The following is a 20,053-nucleotide window of genomic DNA, read 5'->3' as shown; positions in this document are numbered from 1 at the left end:
GAAAACCAGGAAGAATGGCCACAGAAATTTCCTCCTCAGGAATTCCGACTAATTCAGAATTTCATCTGGGGAAAAACTAGCAACTATAACCACCTTTAGCACTGTGGTGAAGGACTTCCCCCCTCTTCTTCATCCTTTTGGGATCTTAGCTTCAGCACTAGCAGTACAAAGATGACTTAGGGCAAGAGTGCCTCAGAGGAAAGAATATTCTTTACCAGCTTCCACCCTTTTTTTTTCTTTTACTCCTCAGCGCAGAGTCTAAGTCTGTGATTTAGCAAAAATTATAGTTACTATTATGTCTGTGTTTACTGCTGAGGTGCTCTTGCTTCCTAGGCTTATGGCTAATCTACCAGCTAGTTTTTTTATTTTTTTTTCTGTCATCTATGTCATGATCATTTGCAGTTTTTCTGAAATAGAATTGTGACACTCCAAATATATTGGTATTCCCAGCTGAAACTCCCAACAAGTATTTTGTCTGCTTAATGTCTTATTTTACCAATATTTTAGTAAAGTCCTTTGGCATGTTAAATGAAGCATTCTCAGGGAAGAAAACCCCCACTGTCTTTCGATAGCACGTTTCAAAGCCATGTGTAATACCACCAAGCCAACTGGTAGGTGAAATGTGTCTGCAAATATTTTTTGGTTATGATGGCTTCAGACATAGCTGAACTCTCACACCTCCAGTCAAAATTACCTACTTGGGTACAGTCACTTCTAACTTTCTTGCAAACCTAAACACATCTGGACCCACCCCAGTATCTGGAATTGTTATGCTGCCACTATAAAGGGACCATTGCATCCCAGTGGTGGTTGTGAAGGCGTCCATATGGGATGGCCCAGGGGGCATCTTCTAACCAAACTCTACAGAGAACTCTAAGTCCACTGAACAATATCTATCATTTTCTGTCTATAAGTGTACAAAGAAAGAACTTCTTTCACTGTTTTACAGACAGAGAAATTGTAGCACAGCAAACAGAAATAACCTGTCCAAGATCACAGGGCAAATCAGTGGTAGAGCCAGCAAAATAAACCTGTGTCACCTGATTTCCATATTGCTGCTCTACAGTCAAAATAAAAAAATATCTATCAGGTGTGAATGTGTACAGACAGATAAAGATACAGATGATCTAGATACCTTTGTGACTTTTACTACAGCAAATTGGCTGCAGCATGCCAATAGAATAGTAAATAAACACACCAGAAGCCTTGAATACATTTTTTTTATGTAATCATCGACTTTGAGATGTCCAAATTTGGGTTTCTTGGCCAAATCGTATCTTTTCTCCATCTACAGTATCTTTAGTTATTCATCTTTTTTTTCTCCCTGCTTCATGCCTTCATTATCTCTCACCTGCTGTGACCTCTTAGCCACTGTAACCTTCTTCCTTCTAATCTTCCTCCTCTAGTCCACTCCAAACACTGTGGCCAAGGTTATCTTTCTTGTTCACCACTCTGATCGTGTCAAGTCATGTCTCAGTCCCTCAGGTGGTTTTCCGTCTCATTACACTACAAGGTCAAATTTCTCCTCTGCAATTTCAAGGCTTTGCAAGAGCCTGCCGTTGCCTACCGCTGGACTGAGTCCTTACTCTTTCCTGGCTCAGATACAGTCCTGCCTACTGTGTGTATCCATATCTCATGCATGACTTCCGATTTCTATTCCCAAAACCGTTTTCAGTGCCTAAAATATCCTCTCTGCTCTATCGTGCCAATCAACCTCACTTTCCTCTTTCAGGACTTTTTACACATTCTGTGTAAATTTGGTTATGAGTGCTTTGGGGGAAGAGTCTTGTTTTTGAAAATACGAGGCATTTGTGAAGTTGCAGGTATAACAATGTTGACGAAATAATAATAATTATTAAATTTACTTTGTTATCTTACACCACACTGTAAATAAATATACAAAGCAGCATTTAAATATATTCAGGCTAAGTAAACAACAGAAATGATGTCTCCAATTCTCTTTTCCTCCAGCTTTATACTCAAGCAAAGGAAAAGGCACAGTGGTTACTATGTGTGAGTCAGATATACTTGACAAATTTGACTTTCTCATCAGATTGCCTTTCCTTTGAAGGTTCACCACAACTAGCTGATACATATTTAAACCATAGCTTGGACTTTATCACAGACTAAAGCACACTTTTGATTCTCATTAAGACAAGACCCCTGACAGCATGCTATGAGTACTGTGACTTTCTCAAAAGAGACTTGTGCCATAGTTAATTCTGAAATAAATATGCTGCCTTTCAATGAAACAGCTCTTACTGCAAAAAGGCAGGTACACCTAAATCTGTAAAACAAAAAAGTGAATCATGGAAAGAAATCATAGGCAAGACTTATATCAGTTTAAAATGTTGGAGGAAAGTTTATGGTAGCAGTTTAATCTCTCTTCTCTCAAAAGAAAAAGAAAAGCTGGGAAAGAAAGAAAAGCCACAAACACAACAGAACCTTTTCTTCCCAGGAGTTCCCTCCAGCAAAGGGCATTTCAGCTTGTTTATCACACAAATCTTCCCTATAATTCAGCTATTAGGCAAGAAGATTCTATAATCTATTGTCAGTTAAATTAACGTTGGTAAATCTTTAACTCTGATGATATTATACTATCAGAAGCATCCAAGGGAAACTGTTTTCAGTTTTATTGACAGAAGCAGTTGGAAATGGAAGCAAAACCTTGCAGCACCAAATCAGTAACTCTTTCTAAATCAAATGTGGTGTATGTGATCCATTTGTTTTAGCTTCACTATGAAAAGAACTAACAGAAGAAATGCAAAAAAAAAAAAAAAAAAAAGACTGGCCACACAAGGTTTGCGTCTTGATATGTAATTAACTTGATTAATTAGCAGTATGCTTCTTAAAATATAACATGTAGATGAGTTAAGTGAGGAAAAAAAAGTCCACTGAAATTTTCTGTATCTGATGCTACTGTGGGAAAACAATCCCCCTCCCCAATTTATCAAAGTAATTGAAACAGCAAAAGAGATAAAAATGTGTCATCATAAAGTGATATAGAAATTAATCTGCTTGAGAGCTCAACATGTTACACTGATCACTAGCTGCCTAAATTCAAACATGCATTCACATTATTTGTGACATATACTCCACACATCTGGAGACATAGACTACAATGCATGCCAACTCTTCATCTATCTGCTCTAACAATGTTGATAGGAGTTTGCTTATTATTCATTCTTTGAAATACAACAACAATGCTAGAAACACTGACGTCTACAATTAAAACACATCTTGTTAAATACCATCACACCTGTTAATGTCACGTGTGATTGCACTGGTCCTAGTAAAAATGTACCAGAGACTCTACACTCCACTTTGTGGTGCTGGTGAGTCAGTGTTGATAATGAGTAAGTCTAAATATTTTGATTGAAAGTATCTTATTTGAAAGAAAAAAAAAAGTCAAAATCCACTGGAACAGACTACTTTTTCTTTTTCAACATAACTCTGAACCAAATTAGAGCACTATTTCAGTTTGCTAGCCTAATATATTTACGCACTTAATTTTAAATAATTTCCATTTCCTTTTACTGGGATAGTTTTACTCTGGCTGGTATGGTAGAAAAGTTATAAATCATTGATTGCAAACTAAATCATTGTTGTGCTCACCTATATGAAGACTTAAAAAAATATTTAAAAAAAAGCAAACCAAAACCAAGCCAAACCTATTTTCAGTATTACAGTGTGTACTTTTGCTGCTATGGTAATCAATGGCAAAATTCTATCTGATTTCAGTAGGATGAAGATAATTCCCCATGTTTTAATCCGGCTATCTGTCTCCTAGACTTTCCTATTTAATTAATTGAATGAATTAATTATTCAATGCAAATTACTTAAAATTGTTTATTTGACTGCAAATAAACAACATATAATTGGAAGTAAATTCTCCTTATGTGTTGTATGGACAGAAGCAATGACATAAAGATATTCTCTTGTTTTTACTTTTAAAAAAAAAAAGAAGGAAAGAAAAAAGGTATATGCCTTTGTTTAGAATCTGCCAATAGTCATCCCGGGCTTTTAGCTTATAGGTCTGTTTCCTTGTTGTTGTGGAACACAGCATCTTTCCATTTAACATTCCAGTTTTGTCCCTGTGTGATTTTCAGTGCTGTGGCATTTACAAAGCATGACAAAACCTCAATATTTGTTTATTCTGCAGGTCAATATTCCAAATAATTTTCCTGGTACATTAGAAATATTAGCCACATTACTGTTAATCTTGACGTGAGCTATTTATCCCACAGAAAGGAAAAAGCACATTTTTATAATTTTTTTCTTCCTAATGAATTGCATAAATATGCTTAATACCAGAAAAGGTCCATTAAACCCAACAAGAATTTGTTCTTCTATTCAGTAGGGTAAGAGTTAGGCCTAGGTTATACTATAGCCGACTATGAAATTATTTAATAATTTTAAATTCATGTCAGTCATACACAAGAGAAAGTCTCCCAAAGTATTAGTATTTGCCTACCTCTTTCTATTAACCATCTTTGTTCTTTTTATGTGATCAGGTGTGAACACTAACTATTGTCATTTTTCTTTTTGGTCCACTGACTGGAAAGAGAACATGTGTATTAGAATCTGCCAGAGAGAGTCCACAGCTTCAAGTCTAAATGAGCATACTGAAAAAGAATATTTTCACCAAACAGAATAGAGATTAAAGATTAATTGGCACATGAAGCTTAGTTTCTTAGTAGGGGCTATACACTGTGTGTATGTGGACATTTAGTGACATATTGCTTAGGTCTGCCAGCTGTAACTTTATATTATTTTTTATTTTAAACTCTTGGAACTAGACAGCATAGGCAACAATTTGGTCTCTCTGAGGTTTTTCAAAACCCTCCTATGAATCTACTCCATATTTTTTACAATTTTTCTTTTATGCACTTACTGTATGATAAGTGGCTTTTCAGAGGTTTGGGCCCAATTCCCAGGGTACTATATCAAGTTGTTTGAGACAGTTGCAGTTTAATACAAAACAATAAACAATGGCCCCTGTAAACAAAAGGGCTTGCTATATAAAATGCTTAAGAACATTCACACAAAAAACCAAAAACAACAAAAAAAACCCAACAAACAAAAACGCCAACCCAAAACCAACGCAAAACAAACAAACAAACCAAAAAACTGAAATATGTCATGATTCAAGATTCATTGATTAAATGTGTTTCTCTATAAATTCAGTTGCTTGGGGGCTGCTTTGATTTTTGCATCAGACGGGCCAAATGATAACAAGACGATCATGTAGGTGAAAGATTAAATTTGGTTGTGCTTTGATGAGCCTTTAGTAGAAAAGCTCAACAAGTAGCTACTTGCTGAAGTTCTGAAAGGGACCAGAATCAGGATTACAGCCATAACACCATAGAGACAATTTACGTCTGCTGAAGAAGTGAATGCTACACTAGCATGGCTACCGCATTTAAAGATCAGAGACAATGATCAGGAACACCACTTTCTCTTAGCGGAGAAAATAGCAAATCAATTTAAAATGCACTTCTTCAGCAGTTTTCTATATGATTATGTTTTGTAATAAGAGCTCAATAATGTCTGAATTCAGACATTTTGGTGACCTAATATATCTCATACAGCTTGGGTCCCTGACACCATGTTGTGGTTTAACCCCAGCCAGCAACTAAGCACCACGCAGCCACTTGCTCACTCCCTGCAGTGGGATGGGGGAGAAATCAGAAAGGTAGAAGTGAGAAAAGCTATGTGTTGAGATAAAGACAGTTTAATAGGTAAAGCAAAAGCCACGCATGTACAAGCAAAGCAAAATAAGGGATTCATTTACTGCTTCCCATTGGCAGGCAGGTGTTCAGCCATCTCCAGGAAAGCAGAGCTCTGTCATGCATTACGGTTACCTGGCAAGACAAACAGCATCACTCCAAACGTCCCCTACTTCTTTCCCCAGCTTTGTGAGCTGAGCATGACATCATACGGCATGAAATATCCATGGGTTCAGCTGTACCAGCTGTATCCTCTCCCAGCTTCTTGTGCACCCCCAGCCTACTCACTGGTGGGGCAGGGTGAGAAGCAGAAAAGGCCTTGACTCCCTGTAAGCACTGCTCGGAAATAACTAAAACATCCCTATGTTATCAACACTGTTTCCAGCACAAAACCAAAACAGCCCCATACTAGCTACTACAAAGGAAAGTAACTATCTCAGACAAAACCAGCACACATCACATATTAGCAGTGAGTTTATCTTTCTTTTGGTCATATACACTTTGATAGACATTCATTATTGTAGCATGACATCTAATATTAGTGTACTGAGCAGTAAAAGTTAATCTATTTTAATTTTGCTCTGCCATCCTTGCTCCAAAGAAAAAAGTGTGAGCTGTTTTCTCTTAATAAACTAAAGCTACCTACATATAAATTTTGCTATATATTTCTGTTAAAACAAGATAAGTGAAGAGAAAAGCCTTGAACCTAAAGAGAAACTTGCTGAGGTATAAAATGGTCATTGTATCTCACGGGATTTCATTCCACTGTATCGGGTTTGTCCACCGAAGGTGTCAGGTCCTTCTCCAGATAAACTATATTTAAGGCAGACTGCTCTACCGGGACAAGAAGCAAAATTGTCAACCACAGTCTCCATGAAGGACTCGTACTTTTCAATACCCTGAATCATTAAGCACCTTCAGATAAGGGTGAGACACTGAACTTGACAGATACACCCTGAGACAGGCTTCGTGCTCTCACACGTCAGGTGGCAGCCAGCATTACAGTGGAGTTGCACTACAGCACCCTGTCAGCCAGAGTTTCCCATACAATGAGGGTATACGGCCTCGCCGTTACAGAAATGAGGATATAACTGATGCTGGGTCATCATTCACCATAACAAAATGGTATGTTCTTGTGCCCCAGAGATGTTTACATATCCTTAATTTGGCATGTAAATTAAGTAGTTAATTAAAAAGTAATTTTTACTTCTTCAGTAAAACTTTAAATAGCAATCCTCCAAAAAGCATTTAATTTAGGTTTAATGGGAATCACTACACGTTAAACAGGAACTAGCTATTAAGAGACACAGAAGTGAAAAAAGGATAAAAATCAATTATATATTCCCTACATCTGAATAAATATATTTAAAATAACTCTCCTACTTTAGCAATGTAACTGACTTATTAGATCCAAATTAAACACTTGTAGTGTAAACCAAATCTTAATTTAAAATATTACCCACCTTAATACAGTACACTCCCCTTTACACACTACAGTGGACACATTTAGAGGAACGGGCGAATGTCAGAAGTTAGCCATTTAAATACTTAATGACTGTGCACATTAAATAAAAACTGTCTGCAACATATATTTTGTAGTGATTTATTTGCAATTCCGATGTTATCTCTAGATGTATGTAAAGCTGTTAAGTCTGCTAACAATTTAAGATATTATAATAAACAGAAAATTGTCAAAATTAATCTATGTTAATTTACTGACACTATAAATTCCACAGGACAGAAGCCATGAATCCATTTCCTGTATAAAAATAAAACTATTTTGGTACTAACAGATAAAACTTAACTAGAAATGCTAGCTAGGATTTATGGAATTTTTTTTTCTGTTTCTCTTCCTTTCTTGGTCTTTCACATCGGTAATCCAACAATACGTGCTTTTTTTCTTTAACATTTTCAGAGTAAGAAGTGACTTTATGTACTCATCAATAAGATGCCTTAAAGGACCTAATTTCCAGGACATGAACGCTTTTCAATTTTAAAAAATCAAGCCTCTTTAAAATGTTTTTCATAAGGACAGATAAATTCACTAAGCATTTTTAGTGGTCTCAAGGATACAGTATTTCAAATTTTAATTTTAGGATCTGGTTTTGGGTTTGCAGCAGGTTAGAGGATTTTTTAAATGTTAATTTTGCACCTTGGTTATTACATTTGGTTCTGGGGTTTTTTTATAGCATTGGATTCTGACTAATCACTTATGACAAGACTGTAAGACAACAGTTTGCCTGCAGAAAGGGGGATGCGTAGCAGCACCATCCCAGGAGCAAACGGAGAAGGGAATTATGACTTTTAGAAACATAATTTCCTCTCTTGCTTGCCCCCGGCTCTAAGGGGGGGCGCAAACTCCTACTGCTCTGTGCTGGCAGCCAACTGTCAGGACAGCTCATCTCATTTCAGATGGCCAATGTGTTGAGGGGATGAAGCCAAAGCCCTGCATGTCCCTGAGCGCCGGCTGCCAATGCCCCATCAGGAACAGGACCGGTGGCCTCGTACATGCTGCTGTCATCACTCTCCAGCTTTCGCTGTGACCTGCAGTGCCACCAGCCCATGCCAAGAAGCAAGCCCTCAAGTCTCCCTTATTTTTCTGCACACTGGGGATAAGAGCATTTGACAACCCTATTTGGCAATTATGCTGCTGAAACCAGTATTGAGGCCTCAAATTGGTAGGCAAACAAGGCAAAGCAATTGTCTGCTACCCTGTTATCCAGTTGTAAGTATACTAGACACATCAGGCAAAGAACCTCATCTTGTAATTCCTGTGAGCACTTGCACATTCATCAGAGGTGGGGCTCTCTCTGGATCCTCATTCTCCACCAGAAAAATGAAAGGGAGCTTCATACAAATAAAAAATGGGTTGTGTTGCATCTACAGACGTGTCAAACTTTGAAAACCTCATGCTCCAGACAGCCCTGCCTTGCTGCTAATTGGTATGTTTTTCTTTAAAAAGTGAAGATTCTAACCTTTTACTTGACAGATATGTGGGTAAAATGCCACATAACATTTTGAAAGCTTATCTATAGTCTGCTGTTTACGAGTCTTGTTTATGTTGGAGCTCACACAGGAGTATACAAATGAAAAGAGTTAGCAGGAACAAAACTGAATGTTTGGTTTCAATAGATGTGTAAACTAGAGAAGAATGGTTTTCACCTACAGAAGGTCTAAAGATGTCCCTCCCTTTTAAAAGGCAGCCATACAAATGTGACACTTGACTCAACAGATTTTTTATTATCATTATTTATTCCTAGTTGTGTCTCTGGACTTTTGGGGTGGAGAGTAGAGACAGTTTCATTATCTGGGGTTTTTTTGCTGTTGTTGTTTCTTTGGGGATTTTTTTTTTTTCTTTCTTTCTAATCTTATGAAATTGCAGCTAGGAGAGAGTAAATGGGATTCCATTTCTCTGTGAGATTTAGCAACAGAATTGTTTACAGTGTTGCAATCAGTCATGTTTAAAGTAGAGCTACTAACTGCATAACTGAATAAGGGAATACTTTGGGAACAAAAGAGTTGCACAACAGGCAAATTTAGCTTGTAGAATCTTTACTATGCAATGTATAAGAAATTTCATAAACCCTAGGGAGACTTTGCAATTTTGTCAGAGGGTGTAAAACGCTAACTTAGAAAAACTAAAATGACAAAAGTATGGAAATAATCAACAATCAAAAACATGGCTTAATTTCTTCTTTTTGTTGTTGTTATTTTTCATTTTGTTTCCAGTAGGAATTTGATCTCCTTAAAATTTATACACACAGATTACTTTACACTTACAGTTCAGGCTTATTCTCTTCAGGAAACTAAGCACTACACTTGGAAACCAAAAGTTTCAAACACCATGATATCTTCATCCCACCTGGGGAGTAACTGTAAGAATATCAGCAGAGGTGAATTTCTGATACTCAGACTCTGATGGGTCAGTATTTTTTTAGTCTTTTTGGTCGGTTGGTTTTTAATGAAGAGAAGGGAAAAGATTTGTTCCATACCTTACCTTACTGGGCATAACCTTAAAGTCTGCTTGGTAGACCATCTTTCTTACAGTTCCACACAGAACGTGCTTTTGACCTTAGACTGCTCTCATAACACACATTTGTCAAGACTTTCATCAGGGCTCCCATTTTCTTTGGCTTTCCTGACATTCCATATCATCAGACGCATTCTTCTTGAAATGTTACTTTAATTTTGGCTTCTCCAACTTTGTCCTCTAACAGCTCTCTACCAGTCCTTCTATCCGCACAATGTATGTCACTTATCTAGATCTTTGAGCATATCTGCTTCTACCTGTTCCTCAAAGCAAGTAATACCAGTGCTCCCAGAAAAAAAAAAAAAAAAAATTAAACTCCAAAGATCAGATTTTACTCCAAAACAAAGCTTCATAAAACATCCAAAGTGAGACAGAATAGAAAAGGTGTAGATGAACATCCCCTGGCTCACGCTGCTGTGAGACAGCAGGACCGCTTGTCCATGTATGATCTCAGTCTACCAGGTCTGCAGGAATGCAGAGGATTACAAACAACCCCCTCCCCAAGCCCAGAGAACATTTTCTTTCCTTCCTCTCTAAGATTCGAATAGCAGTTCTGTTCCCTACTTTTCTCAGCACTTTCTGGAGTTTCTGCTCACTTTTGTCTTTTTTTTTTTGTCCCCCCTTCCTCCTTCTTTTTTATCCTGCACTTCCGTGAGTTTCTTCATTTGTGCATTCTCGGGGAAGGCATAATCTACCCCATTTCCAGAGTGTAGCCTAACCCAGAGGGGAGCAAGAAGACAAACTTCTGTCCTGTCCTGCCACATAATCTTTAAAGGACATACGAGATACCATCCTACAACAACTGCAGAGACAAACTAAACAACATTTACCAAACCAAGCATTTAATAAATTTTAATGTCATTTATAAATTTCTAAACAAATATTTAAACCATTATAACAATAAAGAGTGTATGTGCTCTAATCTCTTAACAAACTTGTCACAAATAATTCACAAAATGGATTTTCATCAGTAAAGTATTCATTATTCAGCGAAACAGAACATATTGCTGATCTTATAATGCAATCTACCATGAAAACAAAAATTGCCAGGTTTAAGAAAAATCCATAAAATATTTGCTTCAGAAAATTTTCTACATGTTTCAGAGAATATTTTTTATTTGAAAATGCAAATATTCTCTATTCTCTGTTACAAAACCTAATGTCTATATTCACATAGTCGATTCCTATCTCACTGGTAACATCAGTGCATGCATTATGACAACATGCCAAGTCATATCATATGATCATATTACTGTGTCATACCGTAGCCCCAGGATTAGCATCATTTTCTAATAAAATGGTTAAAATATTTTAATTTTTAATGTTCTAGTTTTTTTGTAAAGGAGGCTATGTAAGTAAACAGTCCACTTGACCATTACCCGAGTGTCTCTCTGCCTCTCCATCATTCTGCCTACTGGACAACAATTTCAATCAAAATTTGGGGGGGGGGGGGGGGGGGGGGAGGAAGGGAGAGGGGGACGGAACACAAAGATTTCAAAGTTGATCGTAGTTTAAATTTCAATCCAGTTGGTGGGTATGTAAGGGAGATAAATTGATACCCTAACTGAAAGAAGGAAAAATAGCCATTGTACCTTTCCAGGCAGCTGCTGCCTGGCCCAGCAGCACGTCCCTCTCAGCCAGCCACTCACATCTGTGGGGTAACCATCACTGAAGAAACAGGAGGAAGCTAGTAGTAGTGGCAGTGGGAAAATTAAGATACACCTGTAGGAAACCGGTTTTCATTAGTTCAATTGCTCTTAAATAAATTGCTTAATTTTTTTAAATCATTAAGAAAACTTCTACTTAGTCTGAAATGCACTGGGTTTGATCTCAAAGTGTGTCCTATTTTCATTGTAATAAAAAAAAAAAAAAAGTTTCTGTATTCTGTGCTAAACAGTCATTACATAACATGCCTGAAAAGAGGCATGAGAATCCAAGTCTTAAGCCACTTATCTGTGCCTGACAAATCACCCTTTCTGTAAGCCTAATGAATCTTTGAGTGAGTTTGTTTGTTTTGTTTGTTTCCAAAATGACACAGGTACAACTGTAAAAGTAATACTTCCCAGCTTGACAGAAAAAGTAGGCATCAACTGCTTCAGTGACAATCTCATGCTTATCTCCTACTTGCTAATTCCCTTTGCCTGAAGTCTTTTTAAATAGCCCTAAGCCCCACTTCAGCACTCTTTTATTTCTCCCTCTTCTTGGCCCCTGCCCCTCCATTAGTCCACTAAGCGCAGACACTAAAGTGCAGACACTTACCTTCTCTTGCCTTTACCTACTGTACTGTTATTTCTTGTTCCCTTTCTCAGGAACTATCCTCTCTCCTACATGCCTTGCTGGTGTGGACTCACATTTAAATTGACATAAAACTACTTACATACAGAGCGACATAAGTAATTTTATCTATTGTTCTGTTGCTACTTTGAAACAATACTAGCAAATGGAAAAAATGTCCTTTTAATCTATGTAAGTTGTGATACTTTGCTATTATGGGATGAATCAAATCAGTGGAAAGGTTTCTATTGATTGATTGAGTTTCTGGACAGTACTTCTCTTACATTTCTCTAGATGCTATATAATTTCTATTTTTAATTGTCATTTTAACTGATTTTCCTAGCACTAAAAGTAAAGGTTGCCACACCGTAATTCCTTGATCACACTTTTAGTACTTCTAAAAGATGAATAGATTCCATACCTTTTAATCCTCACACATAGTAACTGATCTTAATGACTGCATATTTTTAACAGTTCATTTACTACATTTTCAGATTCTGTAAGAGTGCTTGATGACTACCATTTAGTTAGATGCTTTTCCCTCTTTAGGAATCTCAGCTGACACCTCAGTACACACCCATCCTGGTTTGAGGTAAAACAGAGTTAATTTTCCTGTTCAGTAATTTTACCTTTTCAGCTGGGCCTCTTCTAACTAACTAAACTCTGAAATTAACAGCATATTTTTCAGAAACTGTTCACTCTCACAGCGATAAAACCAGATTATACCAAAGAATGGTATGCAGAGAGGCCCTTGCTTATACTTATTGCTATAACAACCAAGGTCAGGTAAATTTGTTATTTGCCCCATTGGAGGGTCAGAAGCAGAAAAGCGTAGAGGGGTCACAGCTGTAGGAAGGAACGGACAGGACAGGTGACCCAAACCTGACCAACAGGGTATTCCGTCCCATCTGCATCATGGGAGGGATGCAAAGCTGAGGGATCAAAGGGTCAACTCTCTTCCTTCAATGGCCAACGTCCGAGGAGGACCCTTTGATCCTGATCCGAGCATTCCTGACTCCAGATCCAGAATCCAGCTCCTGTCCATCACTGAGTCCAGCCTGGGACTTTCCCGTGTGCCTGCTGGTGAAATGAGCATCATCCTGGGAGCTTGATACGCTTTTGTATATACTGTATACTTTTTTTTTTCTTTTTTTTTCTTTTCTTATTATTATTTATTATTTCATTATTTATTAATATTTTCATTAAAGTGGTTTAGTTTTTTCTAAACTCATAAATTTCTTCTGTCTCTTCCTCTCTTCTCTTTTCCTTAGAGGGGGGAGGGAGGGGCCATGTGTTGTTCTGATTGGCCAATCCGGTCAAAACCACGACAACACCCACATCCCATCTTTGATCCTAAAAAAAAGTTAACCAGAGGAAATGCCTTCATTTTCTGTGGATACTAGAGCACAGAAATTTAACTTCTCTGCAATATTTTTCTTGTATAGCTGGCCAGCTGACAGGCCCGCCAATTCTGTCATGGCTTCCTCATATCGGTAAAGCATATGTTTGGGTTTTAGCAGGTAATTCATTCTCTTATATATGGATTCCTTGTTCCTCAAATTCTCTCCTTGGCCTTTCTAATTTTACTTCTTTCTATTGTTTTCAAGATGATTGGATTTGGGCTTTCCCAATGATACATTTTAGGCTCAAATAACTTAAATATTGAACCTTGACATTTAACTATATTGATCTTTTTCCTTGCCTTCCTATTTTCTTTTATTTATTTAGGGATATTTGTTCTGAGACTTTTGTGCTATTCTTAAGTACCCTCCATGCTGAGACAAAAGATTTTAATTTCAACACTTCTGATTGAGGATATTTCTTATTTATTTCCTTTTTTGAAAATAGACAGAATTATAAACTACTAGATTTTGTTATGAACATTTCTCTGAAAAAGTCTGGATACTGGTGTGTTTTGCTTATGATTAATCAGGACTTTTTAAAAAGTTGGTTTTGAGATGTGTCCTTTTACTAACAGTTATTTTGGTTGATGTCAGACTACAGCTTCCAACAAACATTTCAAGTATCAAAAAGTAGTTTTCTAAAGCACAGTTTAACCCCTCCACATATAGATTATTGCTAGGGCTGTTGTATTGGACTTTGCTCCTTTGTTGAGTTTCTCCTATACAGTCTATTTAATGTGTTCCTCTTGATCTGTCAGATAGTGTAAGCTTTCTATACGTGTATTCCTATTACTAAGCATTTGCGTTTTGTCTATGTATTAGCTGCTTCAAAGTACAGCTTTCCCAATAAGCTGTTAATAAGCATTTTTAAATTTTGATTTTATTTTGATTCATTTTTTCCCTAGAAAATGTACACTATATATTCAACACACAGTGACATGGCACAGCACATAGGTGTTATTTGCACTCATTGGCATTACCTTCATACATATATTTTATGTCTGATTTTTCTGTGTGAAAAATACAGCAATTTCTTGATGAATGTATAGAAAATTATGATGCCAGCCTAAGCTATCAAATATGTAGTGTGTGCTACAAATTTGACAGAAAAAGCATTTTAGATATGCTGTAAAATCATCGAACAAATAAAATATTCATTAGTTGCACAGGTGGATTAAAATCAATAAATGCCGTTTTGTTGTTATAAACTGTCTGATGTAACAAACATCAGCCTGGCAGAGGTATATATTCATATGCAGGCATAATTTTTTATCTGGCTTTTTCCAGTTAGGCACCTAAGTCTTTATCAGGTTGAAGAGCCACAATTTTTAAAGATGTCAGGATGGTATGATTTCCAATAAATCATTAGGAACTTGTAATAATCAACCATACCTGAAAAATGAGTATTAAAAAGTAGCTCTGTTGAAGTTAACGCTAAAAACCACAGTGACTTGAAGGGCAAGGGGTAAGCGTTTCATTTATGATCATCACCTGGTAGTCAGTCATACATTTGAGGATCTAGTGCTAGTGATTCGGATTTTATTTTTCCTCTAAGTATTCCATGCATGTCGTTGGTATCAATGGGATGTTGTAAGCTGCAAGATGTTTGATAAAAAAGGCAGATTTTACAAGCAAAGGCTCCAGTTACTTGGATAAAGCGTTGTATAGTTTTCCCCTTAATTCAGAGTCTTGAGTACTTGTTTTACAAACTGCAGAGTGCCCTAAAATCTATTGACTTCATTGTGGAGTCAGAGTATTTATTTTGTAATGCTGAGTCATATAAAAAGAAAAAGGCGTTCGCTAGGCTGGAGAAAAAAAGTGATGGAGACACTAGCCTCCTGAAAACAAAACAACAACAAAAAAAAAGTCAAATTCATCTTGGGTTTCGTGGTTTTTTTAACATAAGTAAACCATGAGAAACATTATCAGAAATCTGTTACTTAGTATATGCCACCGTAATAGTGAAATTATTGTTTTATCCTGCTGGTGCTCTGCTGATCCTTCTGAAAGGAAACTAAAGTTACCGTATGTGTATATGCTTGGGCACACACACACCGAGTATATACCCCAAATGCAGCAGTATCTCTAGCACGCTAGAGGGAGCCATTACATAATTACAATGACCCTTTCCCCCCCTCAATTAGCAGAGCTTGCGTAGAAAAAAATCTCTCGACATCCTGAGACATCCTGCAGATTTGGCATAGGGTAGGGAGTAAGGAAAGGAAAGCACAGGAGTTAAGTTACAGGAAAACGAAGTCTCCTGGTAGCTCAGGGGCTTACTCTGGTGTTTGTTCCATTTTTAAAATTGTGCTGCTCCTACAGGGGACTTCTCCAAATAAGTGATTTAGCCAAATACGCCGATTTTCCTCAGCCAATCTGAAGCCCTCATTCAGAAAGCAAAGCCCGTCTTGTAAACATATCCTTTATTCCGTCTGTCTGTCGCTCTCACACTGAAAGTTGGCACGTCTGAGAGTAGTGATTTTACGCTGCCACTAATGTATGTACAGTTTATTTATATACTGCATTTTAACACAGCATTAGTTTTATAATGGTTACTAGCAGACTCGTTCTGCGTGGCAAACTATCCGTTTCAAAGCTACAAAAAGGTCTTCAGGATAGGAAGATGGGTCTACCAAGAACACGTATTTGAATTTATAAATTTGTGAGACTTTCTCCAAGTCAAATTATATTTATGGACATAATAACTCAGAAAGGGCTGAGGATTATCCTATCGAGCAGGGAGAAAGAGCACCTTCGTTAACTGAATCTTTTAAGAGCCGCTCCTAAAATAATCGTCAGGAGCATCTTTTAATCGCTCCAGAGTTGATATTTTCCTTTTCTTTCTTTTTTTTTTTTTTTCTTTCTTTTCCCCCTAAATGATTCATGCTACTTACACGCTCGTCACTCACAGCTCACAAATGGCAGCTTCATTTCTGTACGCGCGGGTCGAGACCGGCGCCCCGGCAATCCGAGCACTCACCTTTCCAGCCTCAGTCCTCCCCACCCCGCGCCCGCCGCCCCCGGCCGAAACCCGCCCGCCGCCGCGGGGGCGGACGCCGCTCCGGGGAGGGGGAGGAAAAGGAGAGGAACGGACGGGAGGGGAAAGGAAAGGGAAGGGAAAGGAAAGGAGGGGAAGGCGCTGCTGCGGCCCCGAGATCCGCACCGCGGGGCTCACGCCGCGCCCGTCCCCCGCTCTCCCCCACCGGGGGCAGCGGGGGATGCTCGGGGAGAGCGAGACCCGCTCAGGGCGGCTCCCGCAGGACCCAGGGGTGGTGGCGGAGGGGGGAGGGGGGGGGGGAGGGCGGAGTGTGTCCCCATCCACCCCACCCCCGCATCATACATCCCCGAGGCGGCGAGGCAGGGGGAGAGGGGTGGGGTGTTGCGCCGGCCCCCCGTTGGCGGGGCGGTGGACGACAACAGGACTCTGGGGTGTTGCGCCGCGGAGTCAAGTCCTCGCCCCTCGCGGTTGTGTGGAAGAGCGCGGGGGTGTCCGCGCTCCCCCCCGCCCCCTTTCCCACCCGTCATCACGGGAGACTTGTTAATATGTCTTAAAATCAATTAAATAAATAAAGAAGGGGGAGGAGGGCATAACGATAAATAAATAAAGGGAAGCCAGGAGCAGCCGGGGGTGGCGGCGGGGAGGGGGAAAGAGGCGGGGGCGCGGCGCTGCGGGGCGACGAGAGACCGCAACCCGCTCGCCCGCCCGCCCGCTCGCCCGCTCCCTTCGCACGTTGCCCGTCTCCCACCGCACCGCTCTAATCAATGACACCCAGCGCCCGCCGCCGCCGCGCCCCGCCCCACGCCCCGCCCCGTCTCCTCTCATTGGCAGGCCGGCGCCGGGGGCCGGTCGGCGCCGCCGCCGCCGATTGGCTGGCGGGGAATCCGTATCAATGTTTAAGCCGCGGCGTGAGGTGAATAGCGGCAGTCGGCGAGCGGCGCTGGGCGAGCGCGGCGCGGCGCGGCGGCCCCGCCAGTGCTGCAGTGAGGGAGGCGAGGAGGAGGAGGCGGGGGGGAAAGAGAGAGAGAGAGGCAGAGAGCGGCTCCAACTGTTGAATTTTCGCTGAATTTCGCTGCACTTACCTTGGCGGGGCGGCTGGTGAAATGGATCTGGTTGATCGGGAGTCGGCGTGGCTTTCGCGTGCTGTCTGGCTAACACTGGCGACCGTCTGTTTGAAAGGGGCCACCCATCAATGAGGCAGAGAAGAATATTTGTTGTTTTTAATTTTTTTTTTCTTCTTTTCCTTTTGAAAGCCTCTCCACCACAGGTTGCAGAAATAACTGTGTACTTTGGGTCCGGACTCAAATAAAGGAGAAAAAAAAAACAAAAACAAAACAGTACAGAACTGAGACTCGGAACTAGATCTGTGAGCTATGTATTGGGAACCTATGTTTTGGTTGGGTTGTTTTTGGTTTTGTGTGTTTTTTTTTTTTTAATATGAAAGATCTCTGATTTATTTCACACATAACACTGAGGAAAGGTGGTTAAAAACACTCAGCAAAGCAGGAAACAGACGCGCCTCTGTGCCAGTGAGTGGATAACAGCCTTGTTTTCCTGATCCTCAGTCTCCCGGAGAAAGAGGTATAGTAAAAGTGTAGCTGGATCCGACACCCCACCCCCCCCTCCCATTCTCTCTCTTTTTTTATTTTTTTCCTCCTCTCCCCCCACACCCCACCCCTCCCTCCAAAATATAAATCTGATTAATTTTTTTTTTTCCTGTCTATAGAGTGAGTAAGGGAAGCGTTAGGAAGAAGCTGCAACTAATGTCTGTGAAGGGAGGAACATGAGGCGATAGTGAATGTGATTTGTTCCGCTGGATCTGACTCATCCAGCAGATTGAAACGCCTGCATTTCTGGATGTGCCATTCATTTATTTCTGGTTGTTAAAAGAACCTGAAATAAAATTTAGTTACCCTTCCCAATATTTACCTACACACCATATCGCTGGGAAAGGTATATCAGAGAGGGGGAACGCATCTGGCGTTGCCGCCGCGCTTCTCCCCTGTACCAAGATGCCCAGAGAGACTGTTAAAGCTTGAAAAGACTGCAAAAAATGCATCACACCAATCGCGGAACTGCATAGGGCTTAATATAAGCGAATTAGTCGATTAAAAGATCTACCACTTTATTCATCGCCAGGGTTGTTTTTCCTCTTCTTCTCCCCTCCCCTAAATGAAGAGGACTAGGCGGCAGTGTCATTGGAAGGAGATGCTGAATAGAAAGAAAAGAGAGGCACTTGACAGCGCAGCCCTGTGAATACAGAGACTGTTTCCCTTTTAGCGAGAGACTAAGAGAGAGAGAGAGTGTGTGTGTGTGTGGTGGCTTTTCTTTCATTCTCCCCCTCCGCCCCCCTCCCTTTCTCTCTCTCTCTTGCTCTCTTTTTAAAATCTATGCGTCCAGCCACGGGTTGCCTGTTGATTTCCTCTCGGCTGGAGAGAAAAGCAAACTGGAATTAAACTGCATCGAGAAAAGTGCAGCTCCTCAGACACGCATACGCACACACGCATAGATACACGGAGAGAAAGGATGTGGTGGTGGCGGCGGCTACTGGCCTGTCTTAAAGAAACCCAAGTGTGCATCTGATTGAGCACAGCCTGTAGTTTCTCTCAAAATACATATTTATTGCTAATGATGGCGGTCAATTAGTGGGTTTCTTAATTTTTTTCACTGTAAAAGGACGAGTGTGAGGCTGGTAGTAGAGGGAGAGAAAGGAAACTACAAATCCGGACATTAGTTTTTGCTGGGGTTTTTTTTGGTGTGTTTTGTTTTCCCTTCTTGCCCTGCAATCCTCATTCCCTCGCCTTCTGGTTCGGGAAGGAAAGAGTGAGGGTGTACGAGACAGAGAGGGGGGAAATACCGATGGCAGGGAGATGCAGCTCTCCGCCGCAAGCAATGCAAGATTAGATCTCTAAATGCAGCAAAACACTCCCTGAAAACCAACAACCCCGCGGTGCAATCAGACATTTCACTGCCTCTCACTGCACACGAAGAGGGCTTCAACAACAAGCCGACTTTTTTTTTTTCCCCTTCTGTCTCTCTCCCACCCCTCCACTCCATCAATCGCATCACAAGCGATGAGTAGCAAATAAGCTTTTCTAGCCCTGCTTACAGACCTGTGGCCGCCCCCCGTTCCTATGTATATATAAATATACATATTAAAAAAAAATATCTTTTTGATCGTTTTTAGAAAGAACAACCACTGCCGCCGATTTTTTATTATTGTTATTATTTTTATTACCCTTTGTACATCTGCGGGGAATCAAGGATCGGGAACGCTTCGCCTGCCCGGAGGAGAAGATCTTTTGCAAATTTTCTGATTTTTGAAATCCTCCCACTGCCGAAGTTGGACAGCCGAAGTAACTGCGAGGGGACTGCAAGCACGGCAAGCTTGCTGAAACGCTGCCGAAGGCGCTCTTCCCCCCCCCCGGCTCCCCACCTCCGGCCCCCCCGATTGCTCCCTCCCTCTGAGCTACATGGTCCATTTGCTGCCTCTCATCCTGTGTCTCTGCAGATGTTTTAGAGCAACAGGTTCAGGAACTTAAAATATACGGGTGGGGAGAAAGAAGGCAAAGAAAAAAAGAGAGAGCCGACGGAGGAGGAGGAAGAACATACCCAGCGC

This window comes from Numenius arquata, chromosome 1, assembly GCF_964106895.1.
Source record: "Numenius arquata chromosome 1, bNumArq3.hap1.1, whole genome shotgun sequence".
NCBI lineage: Eukaryota > Metazoa > Chordata > Aves > Charadriiformes > Scolopacidae > Numenius > Numenius arquata.
The sequence above is the reverse complement of the archived record's forward strand: the minus strand, read 5'-3'. Positions refer to the sequence as shown.